This window comes from Marmota monax, unplaced genomic scaffold, assembly GCF_021218885.2.
Source record: "Marmota monax isolate L192 unplaced genomic scaffold, Marmota_monax_Labrador192_F-V1.1 WCK01_AAM20220418_F8-fsc00002, whole genome shotgun sequence".
NCBI lineage: Eukaryota > Metazoa > Chordata > Mammalia > Rodentia > Sciuridae > Marmota > Marmota monax.
Genome location: NW_026693571.1, coordinates 14,443,188 through 14,455,000, shown reverse-complemented (window position 1 = coordinate 14,455,000; position 11,813 = coordinate 14,443,188).

The window sequence follows — 11,813 nt, the reverse complement described above, 5'->3', positions numbered from 1 at the left end:
GCCTTTTGGTCATAGTGATGAAAAAGCTGATTAAAACAATGGTTTACTATTATATTTTAATTTTTTATGCTTTATTTTGTCTTGGAAATCACAGTAAAGAGATATACAACCTGTTTATCCTCAGTTGTTTATAATGTAAAGCTGTTGTGATGTTGTCTTCAAGTTCTCTATGTCCTGAAATGTAGTTTGCCTAGCAAGGATCCTGACATTTATTTTAGGGAGATAAATGCTTTCTTGCATTTTTATTCTTGGTTTTGGTTTCTGCCTGCCAGTAGGGCTTAAGCCTCAGCTTTATGATCTTTCTTATTGACAGAGGAAAAAAAAGATAAAGCTGAGGTGTTTGGTTTTGCTATTGCAAGCCATCAGCAGGACACCACTTGTCTTCAAAGAACTATTCTTACCTTGTTCTGTTCCTATTTCTGTGTGCTAGAAATTATTGCTTTTGTGGGCTTGAGCTGGCTTCTCAATGGGCTTATAATGACTTTGGCTTTCCTGCCAGCATTTTTACAGCTATTACTATTTATCTTTTGATATGTACTGTTTATTTTTATATTCAATATAAAGTTTTAAAAATCTTAATAAATTGGAATGATTCTTGTGCAGATACTTTGAGTTTTCTATTCTTCTCTGTTTAATTAGATACTTTATAATGAAGATTTCTGTTTGATGCCTAATCTCCTTGGACTGAATTTACTTTTAGTGTCTCCGACTCTGACCAAATGTGCCCCCTTTATGTCATGAACCTGAAAGTGTCATTATTATTTCTGGCAAATTAGCATTGCTATTGAGAAAGAATTGATTTGGAGTATCAGTTTTAACAAATAAATATGCGTAATGTAGTTTTGCAAAATAGTTGCAAGTCACCAGAGTCATAGAAATGTGTCATCGAAATGTGACCCAGAAAAAGATGAGGAAAATTCAGAAAGATATGTTTATTTAAAGAAGATAAAGGGACAAGTAGAGCTATATAGTTTCATGGGCAACAAGCCATGTTTATGATGTATTTGTTAGTATATATTTCACTAACATGTCAGCAATTATTATTCCAATCCCTGTTTTTTTTTTTTCATTCTTCCTACCTTTGATATTTAGTAACCCTCCATGTCAGAAATCTTCATTCATTCTCCATCTTTTGGAAAATATTTAACCTTATTTCTTTTTATGATAGGAAATACTTTCCAATCATACATAGTTTACTTTCAACTAAATGACAGATCATGTCAGATCACATAAGAGAAATTGAAAGGGACAAGAGAAATTGAATGAAAGAAGCAAAAGCACAATGCTCGAAATTTTAGCCTTTTGAGAAAAGACCAGAATGGGTTAAACACTGTAATCTCTGCTGTTATAGTAATTAAAGTTGTAAAGTTTGACTTACAAACTCCTCTGTGAAGTAATCTTTGTGTGGAGGAATGCTGGAAAGACATTAATAAAATTATGACTTTAATTAAATGGGTTGAACTAAAGTAGATTTTGCTTATAATGTCATTATTTTATGTAACCAGCATTGCCAACAAATATTAATGAGGACCAGAATGTCAATCAGTATAAAAAATATGCTATAACATGTCTAAATTCGGTTAGAACTTGTAGTATAGTTAACATCTTTTAATAGTAGTGAAATACGATAATATAAGCTCCATGAAAACATCCTTACAGCATAACCAAAAACTCTTGATATGTTTTATTGTATATATTGTACTTAGACTTATTCAAACTATATAAAAAAATCCTACATAATTTTTCATCAGCAATTTGTAAATCAAGTGATTGGGACCATCCTGAGCAAAAAGAACTAAAAAAGATTGTTCCTATCCTTCAGAACAATGTTCAGGTGATTGATTCTGATTCCTTCACAATATCCTAGGGTGCTTATTACATAAGCAGATTGCTGGAGCTTACCACAGATCTGCTGAATCAGAATTTGGAATTTGAGTGTATGACTCTTCATCTTTTTTTTTAAAATTTAAATTTTTTTTTCAGTTGTCAATGGACCTTTATTTTATTTATTTATATGCGGTGCTGAGCATTGAACCCAGTACCTCGTACATGCTAGGCAAGCACCCTATCACTGAGCCACAACTCCAGCCCATCCTCTCTTCATCTGAAATAAATACTTCAGAAAATTCTTATGCTGTCTTATGTTTGAGAACCTTTATTCCAGAAATCCACATGATCTAGCATGAACAACAAACTAGCATACATGAATATGCCATAAAATAATGAATAGAAACATTTTAAATATTGTTAATAATTTTCATTATATTTATAGCTTAGCTCATAGATGAACTTATGATTGGTGCTTAATAATTGTAATTAGAGAGCTTGCCAACCCAAGCATTTGGATTTTTTTAAAATTTTAGAGGAATATTTTAAATTATTTTTAGTTTCAAAGAAAGGAACCACTTTTTTGCAAGGCATGCTGAGCATTGAACCCACAGTTTCATGCAAGTTAAGCACATATTCTAATATTGAGTGTACCCCTGGACCCTGGGGCTACTTTTTTACTTCTTATTTTTGAAATGTAGCATAAACCAGTTTGTTTTTCACAATTTTAAAACAATGAAAAAGAAAACATTGAAAGCCCTTATGGAAGAAGAAGTACAAATAGATTCCAAAGTAGGTCTAAAATTGACTTGTAAAAAAACAAGGAGAATCCATAGTCTACCAAAATCACACTTATTGACATATCTTTTTTACTCACAAAATGCTTTACCCACTGGAAAAGAGAAGGCAACAAATGTAATAAATAATGTATTAATTATCTAGTTGAAACTCTGCTGATTCTACTCTGACAAAATGAAATAAAAAATGATTCAATTTGTTAAGGCCTCATGCCTGTTAGGAATATGTTTAGCTGAAAACAGAGTCTTAAGCAAATGGGGTTTATTTTTCTCACACAACAAGTCTCTGGATAGATGAAGGCTGGGGTTAAGTCAACTTTTCTTTGGTGTCGTCTGGAATCTATATCCTCTTAATATTCTGTTCCACTATTCCCAGCATTTTATTTAAATTCACTTTTGTCATCTCATAGGCTCAAGGTGGCTGCTGAAATCCCAGGCTTTATGCTCATGTTCTAGAAGGAAGAACAAGGGAAAGGTGGAATTTTCTATTCTTTTTTTTATTATTTTTTAAAGTCAGTGAATAAAAACTTTGTCAGAGATTTTCTCCTAGAGTTCCCTTTTTCACTCATGGCTCTTTGACAAAATTCTGTCAAGGGGGTATTTGTTACAATGTCTAGGAAAATTAGTATCTAGCTTTCTGGATTTTGTGGTGGGCAGCCATTCAAAGGTCAGTTGGGAAATGACTTTTGAGTTGGTCAAAGGACAGTGTCTGGCATAGTTCTATCTCATTCCTAGTGACACCTGGAGCCTGGAGGAAAAAGAGAGCTGGGGGATTAACTATTGTGAAGGCAGTTTAATTAAGATGTTGGGCTCCCTGACCTAGATTCTTTCAGAATCTTGTCCCTATCTATATTACTTGCTGTTTATTCTGGCTCTGTGCACAATGTTTGTTTTCTGGGCTGACTACTTCGTACTCCCCTCTTTCTGGGCAGCAGTTATGGGGAGCACAGTACTGTAAACAGCTTGGGTTTAAGTCCTGACTGGCTTATTTCCTAGCTATGTGATTCTCAGCCTCTGTGGGTCTTCATAGCATCATTTGCCAAGTGAGAACAACAGTAGAGTTGTTATAAAAATTAAACAACACAGTCCTATAGAAGCATTTGGTCCACACTAAGCATAAGTGCTCAAAGAATGCTACTTGTTACTGTTACTTATTACACATTTGGAGATAAGTCAAAATAATACATATGTATAATAGTTGGCACATCATACTTGGCATATGATAATATATAGGTATGCTACTTAGCACATAGAAGGAGCTCAGTCAAGAATTCTTTTCCATTTCCCTTTTTTTGTGCACAAATAATACCTTTTCATGTGATAGTGTGTGTGCATGTGTGATGCTTGTATGACTTGTGAAGGTGAGCACAGCCAAAATTTTTCAAGAAATGTCCCAGGTTTAAGATTTCTGTCCTAAAAAATATTATTCAAGTGAACTATATTTGAAAAAATCCTAATTTTCTAGAAAACCAAATTTGTCTAGACGAATTTCTAAAACCTCTGTTTTTTCTTTCACTAAAATTGCATTTTTCAAAAAAATTGTATTTTTCTCTTGACATTTCATATACAGTTGATCCCTGACTTGAAATGGTTTGACTTATAATGTTTTTACTTCTTGAGGGTGCAAAACTGATGCACATTTAGTGGAAACCATACTTCAAGTATTGAGTTTTGATCTTTACCTGGGCTACTGACATGCAATTAGATATTGTCTTTCATGCTGGCAACTCCCAGTCAGCCATAGGATCAAAGGTGAACACTTGATACTCTGTAGTATACTGTGTTGCTAAGCTGTGATTTTTGGTGGGTTAGTGTATGAAATGCATTTTCCACTTATGTATTCAATTTATGATGGCTTTATCAAGATGTGACCTCATATTAGGTGGAGGAGCACCTGTACCAAGTCTCCATTATCAGAATTTTTGCAGTTGCTTATGTTTGGGGAACAGATATTGGTAAATGATAAAATAGCATACCAAGAAATTTTCTCAAGAACAAAAAACATGGTTTTGGGAGAAGAATAATTTGGCTGAGGACTGATAGGAAGGATGCTTGGAGATAAACATGGGTCAGCGGAAAGGAGGATGCTGATTAGAAATGAGAAGCAATCTAGAGACAAAGTGTTACATCCTTCACAGTTTTACTCCTACTCAGGCCTGGTTTCAACTTCTGATTAAGACACGTTCACTTTAAAATGTCAGGAGTACTCTTTATTGCCTTTAGTACTTAAGTAATCGAAGTTAATCACTTTGAAGGAGATCCTCAGTTGGATTGATGGAAGAGTGAAAAAGTCATTAGGAGAAAACCAATAACAGAAAACTCTAGGGTGGGTAATGTGAGTATTATACTCTTAGCTCTTACAATATGACCCAGTAGACACAGAAGCTCTGACCAAGCAACGTCTACAAGTCAAATGTTCATTTTCTGACATGTAAAAACAAGATTATACAACAGTATAGACTTTGAAAGCCTATTGTTTTAGGAAGGAATTAATCAGAGTTTATTTACCTTGTTATTATGCCAGCAACACACCCCGGAGGACTTAGCTCATAGATGTCTGCTGAAATGTGAAAGAACTACTTCTGTGAAAGCTCAGCCAGAGACTGAAGTCTGAAAGAGGGAGGGGAAGCAAGAGGTCGAAGAAGAGAAAAGGGAAGCAGTCAGGCTTCTGCATTCTGGTTTTGTTTTCTGGGTCTTTGCTTTCTAAGGTATGGTGCAGGTCACAGGCATCCTAGATAAATAAGTGGGATGAAGAGAGCAGGGCTTTTGAACTTTTTCTCCTATTCGTAGTCTGACAATCCCATTTATTACCTAGAGTGCAACATTTTTGAGAATGAAAGAAATCATACATGGCCAATTGGAAGAATCCAGATTTGCTGGACAAACTGAGGCATGTGATTAACCTTCTCCATCCCAAGAATGTATAAACAAATCACTTTAGAGGACAATGGTGCTGTCTGATGCGGTGAGTGCCTGGTTGGCCCTCCTGTGTGTCATGAGCTCTGAAAAGAGAAACTAATAGCTTGGCATCAGGAAGATGGCAGGGAGGTTAGGTGACCCCGCAGCAGGCAGGTGGAAAATTCCAGGTCAGGAGGCTGGCTGAATGGAGTAAATATTAAGTGCCAGTGACCTATGAAGAAATCATAAGACCCAGAGCCAGCCATGAAGTCTTCAGGAGGCTCCTGGCTTAGCAAAAACCGTTAGAACAGTAGTGACCAGAAGGCAAAGGGCATTGCTCCCAGCGACACTGACTGCACTGAATAAGGGAGGTCTTGTGTGTTATTCCCTAAGGATGTGTAAGCCGTTCATTCCTCCCCTTGTATTTCTAGGTGTCAAATTCAAAAAGGGAGATTGGGGATGGAGTGTCTATACTGGGGACGAGATATTTTTTATTAATAAAAATATTCATAGAAGTTTCATTTCCTTTCAAATTATTGGATTGGACTGACATTGCATAAAAATGCGGTATAGTTTATATTTCATAAACAAATTAATGATGAAAAAAAGGTGCCATATTTCTGCAAATACAAGTTGTACTAAAATTTATGTGACTCTCTGTTGAATTTAAAAGACTATATATATTTACTGATAGAGGGCAGAGGTCCTTTCCCTCTTAAAGTCATCTTCAAAATTTTAGTAACATCACTATTTTATTGTCATTCCCTGAGATCAATACTTAATATGAACTACCAAATCTGAACAATTCCAAGAAATGTTTAAAATAGGCATTATCATCCTATAATATTGGTAAGTTTCCAGAGCTAGGAGAAATTGGAGGGCATAAGTTCTTCTAGCTCATAAGCGATAAAACTTGGATCTAGACAAAAGTAAAACATCCACTTGTCTAACATTTTACTTTTCATTCCAAACTGCCTTATTTTATCACCAGTAGATTGAAATGAATGCATTCAGACTGTTAATTTCCAGACTTCTAAACTTAATTACTAAACTGTTTACATGCTTACATTTTTCAGATTCCAGATCCTTTATTGACTTTTTTCTTGATTATACCATGTCTGTGTTTCTTGCATCATTGTCTCTAGATGTATCTATTCATTGAATAAGTATTTACTGAGTCCCTGTTCTCTGTCAGGAAGTGTTTTAAGTGTCTGAGTTGTTTCAATCAACAAAATCAGTAATAATCCTTACCCCCTTTGGAACTTATCTTCTGTTGGCAGAGACAAAAATAATAATAAAATGAGTGTCTGTAAGCTATAGCAAAAGGTATTAAGGGCAATGCACAAAAAAGTAAAACAAGATTAAGTGGAATTGGGAATGGACATGGTTGGCTATTTGAAAGAATGTAAGAATAGGTCTACTGGAAAAATTCCATTCTGAGAAAAATCTGAGGTGGGGACCATGCACATACCTAGAAGAGCAATTCATGCATAGGGAAGTAGGCAGAGCAAAGGCCATAAGGTCCATCTGCCCAGGGCAGAATCAGTGAGATAAACTTAGAGAGAACAGGCTCTCTGGGGTCTATGTGAATCAATCTTATAGGAACTTGAAAGTCACTGCAAGAAATTTAACAGGATTACAATAAGATTTTTAAATAACTGTATTCCTTCTACACACTCAGTATGGTTGCAAGCATGTACTTCTTTATAAAAGTTCCTTCCTGGCAGGCACTGACATCTGAATACATTATGTTGACATTTTTATTGATGTATCACAATCTACTGTACATTCCCCCATGAGAAGGTTATTGGTTTATCTACACACAGAAAGTGATTTTTAGTTACTAAACTACCAGGAGTCATGGTTTATTCCTACCATTTTGTTAATCGGTATGCTTTCTTTTCTTTCTTTTTTTAAGTCACCTCCAGATCTGGTAATGCCATGGGCATATTGAATTTCAAGCCTGGTGTTTTTTTTTTTTCTTCTCTTTCCTACTCTTAAAATTGTATTACATTACATAATAAGAAGTTAAGAAAGCTTTAATCTCATCGATTAGATCTCAGGGTAAAAAGACTAGTGATATTTTCTTTTCTTTCCTTTTTTTTTTTTTTTTTTGTGGTGCTGGGGATTGAGCCCAGGGCCTTATGCCTGTGAGGCAAGCACTCTACTAACTGAGCTATATCCCCAACCAAAGACTAGTGATATTTGGTAGTAGGAAAAACCTATCTCTAGAGTGCCCTTGGTCTCATACCCAGGCCAAGCACTTACTGAAGCAAACAAAGCTGCAATTATGCGCTTGGATCCTTTGAAAATGTCTCCCAAATCATGGATTCTTCGGAGTCTCCCCTGAAGACCTCATACATTCTTGGCCAGAAGGGCATGCCTGACCCAGCAAGGAAGGACTTGAGGAGTCACCCTTGATAACCCAGGCATTTCTCTGCTTGTCTGATCTTTTTATTTGATACTATTTAGTAGAGTATGATACTGGCTAAAATCTCTGATTCATGTTAGCCTGATCTGACAATCTAATTCTATGAGCTCAATGACAGGAAGGGGATTTTCAGAAAATATTATTTCTAAGAAAGAATGAAAATTTTCACAGAATCATAGATTCTTTGTAAATGCAGAGACCCAGACATCTTCTGAATAACATTATTTTGAGAAAATTTCACTCTAATTATTCTAAGCAGAGTCTGAAGATGAATGGCATGTTACTAAGCAGTAAGAAAATTAAATAAAAACTAAATATTAGCCAACGGAAAAAAGCATATGTGTTATTTTCAGATTCAATAGTCAGGAAAATTAGTTCATCCAACTAATTCTTCTATTGTTGGAAGCTCCAGAAATTCTTTCCTAAGGTTTGTTTTGGAAAAATGCATATTTTAAACATATCTTTGAATATGTCATATCTTTTCTCTTTGGTGATGCATTTCAATTCTGTAAATACCTAGAAGTTACTCAGAAAGAAAAATAAGGTAGATATCTATGGATTTAAACAAATGTGTGAATATATAGCAATGTGACTTTTTCTTGAACAGTTTATGAACTAATTATTAAGATAATACCCAATGAAATATAAAACTATCTGATCAAAAATAGCTTCAGTAGAATAAAATTATACCTTCTCCAAATGATTGCTTTGAAGAAAAAAATTCATTTGCATGTTTCCTGATTACCTATGTTGATCATCTTATTTGTAATACCTATTTTGATCACTCCATTTAAAATATGTATTTTTAGTAAAGATCTGTGTTCAATGCATGATTCTCTTATGTCATGTTTAATAATTATTATTTATGGACAACAGAACTTCCTAATGTTTTTTAGTTTTCTCATAATAGGATTCTCAGAGGACAAAGTACAAAGTTCATACCTTGGACCTATGGGAATAAATGTTAGCTTCTTTTATTAGGAGCCTAATGAAAATCTATTGCATTGCGTGTGTGTGTGTGTGTGTGTGTGTGTAGACAAATATTCTTCTACAAATATCTAGTGATTACAAAAAATAACCCTCCAAAGATTTTCTTCTGTGTAAAGAATTTGCTGATTTTGCTATCTTTCTCTATATCTGTGCACTATAATCTAGATTCTGTTGAAGTGATATAATTCTCTCTTACCAAAAATAAAAGAGTAATAAATTTAGGAGCAACTTACGTAAAGGTTAAGATGAGCTATATAGTTCTGAAAAACGAGAAGTACTAATTCTGCATCATGCTGTACATGAGATAACTAAAATTAAATGTGTATGCTATCTGTGTGTGTTTGTGGACATATATATTCTGCAAATGCTATTTTTAACTCAAATATTATAGAGGAAAACATAAAATATTGATGTGTGCATCAATTGGAAATCCTCTGAAGAGAAGATACTGAGAGACAATTACGAGTTCAAGAAGTTAGTTACATTAGTCCATGAAGGATAAATGGAGGAGGAAGCATATTTGACACCTAGAAAAGCAAAGTGCGGAGGGTGAGCCAAAGTGGGTAGGAAGAACCTCGGACTGTGGTGAAGATGTGACTGAATGTTGGACAAACCAACAGGGAGCTCTGTATCAAACACACCTGATAGTGGAGTCTGGTGGTAGGCACAAAGGACTAGTTCTCAGTGTGCACCACTAAACACAAAGAACTGGTTCTCAGTGTGCAGCATACACGAATGAGGCTGAGAGCTACTCAAAAGTGAGGTGAATGCTGAAGCACTAATAGCTGGGGGCTGCCAGTGGCTGCATTCCTGGAGGCTCAATGATGAATTGAAGATAGATAATGCCTAGCACATCTCCATGGCTGCCACAGTGTGTGTGTGTGTGTGTGTGTGTGCACAACTATGATCAAATTAGAGTTGATACAAGAAAATGATCTATCATTGAGAGTCTACTGTTTTGTGATATTTGCAACTCATATATACAGATGATATGGCTTTCTTGGAGAAAAACTGCATGTAGTTGGCTTGATTTGGACCACTTTGTAGAATTTATATTATTGAAAATTCCTATTGTCCTGACCAATGGCAACAATTCTTGCTGTTAGGACTAAGTAGACTTGATGACCAGAAGACTGTGAATGGGTATCCTGGAGTCAAGTGACACACCACAGAGCAAGTATAATCATGCCTTCTGCATTCATTTTCCTCTTCATATTTGGAGTAGAAGACATGAAGAAGGTAAAATGAGAGGGAGTTAGCTGAGGATTTGATGGGTAGGCCCCAAATGGCTACAGTTAGGTTCCCTCATAAAGGCATCTTGGTGAGCTATATTTTCAGTGTGTAGTCAAGATCAAAAACACTCTGATTCAGCATTTGTTCTCAAGGTCATAAACATTTGCTTGTGAGCATGTGCCCACTGATGTAACCTGTTGGCAGCATGCCTTCGTTTTCTGGCCTGCGTATAAAAAAGGCCTATGGAAAGGACTTGGGGCAAAATGGTACTTTCTGGGGGCTTAAATGGAACTGATTGGGGCAAAATAAAGCTTTAACTGGAGGCTGGAGACTGTTACCACATCTGAATGCAGCATGTCTACTGTCCCAACTGCATCTTGCATCTTCTTTCATCTGGAATCAAATGACACAGATACCAAATCTATTTCCCAGGGTCTGAGCTGCTGCACAACAAGGATACTCTGTAACTGACTGTCTATCTTTGTCCAGAAGTAGGAAAATAAAAAGGCCCTGTCTGAAACAAGAACTGGATTGTGATGTTATTTATTTTCCTTTTTATTAACGTAACCTATACCAACTATGTCTAACAAATGGAATCAACCTAGAAGAAAGCCTATATTAATTAGTAAGCTCTCTCCTGTTAATATTTGTTATTTTAATTTTATTAGTAGTTTATAAAAAAATTTAGCATGTTGTAGACTTTGTGGTACCAAGAACAGTAAAAAGACTGGGTTGGCATATCAAGTAGGCAGGTGTACTGGTGGAGAGCTTTGTAAGTCAGAAAATATTTTTAGCTGATTTTCATATTCTAGTATTGGATTTGTTTGTGCCCATGAAAAGAAAAAAACACAGAAACATATTGAATTTACAGATTATTTTTCTTTTAGAAAATTAGCCTGCTGTTTATCATTAAAAGTATGTTGATATAATTTTATGTATAAAATTTTGAAATGAACTGTAACTATATAGATAGACAGATATTCCATGCTGTGGTTTATGAAGCTACAATGTTCAAAACATTCTCTCAATTAATTAGCAGATAGATATTTATTTGGTGCCCAATATATGATACAGACCTTAGAATCACTAAGTTGATTGTGTGGCACAATTAAAACAAATAATATGTAGTCTCTAATGAACATCTAATCTATTTGGTCAGATGTAAGTTGGACATTGAAAAACGGGCAGGTTTTGCATAGATGCCAAAGAAGAAATGGCAAAAGTGAGTAAGTACAATTACAAACGTCAATTGGCATCATCGTAGTATACAGACATTAAGAGACTGATCTCATTTGGTTAGGTATTGAGAGAGGAAAGTGAAAGTAATATGAAATAATTTGATCCTGGGAGTCTAAGTTATGAAAGTATCATTGTGGTAATAAAATGTACTTAGGGGCAGGTTTTACTATTATCAACCCAAGCATAATTGTCCACATTTTCCCTATTATTCTACCTCTTCTCTGAGGGTTCAACTCTTCATTTTGGAAAGATTATAAATGTTCTGAACTGTTGAGAAAGGTTAGTCTTCATCAGAGAGTTCAGATGAGGCCCAGCAAATCCCTAGGTACAGGAGAGCATCCTTTCTGCTGGTGCTTCTGTGGGAGACCAGAAGGCTTCTGTCAATGGAAGACCCCACT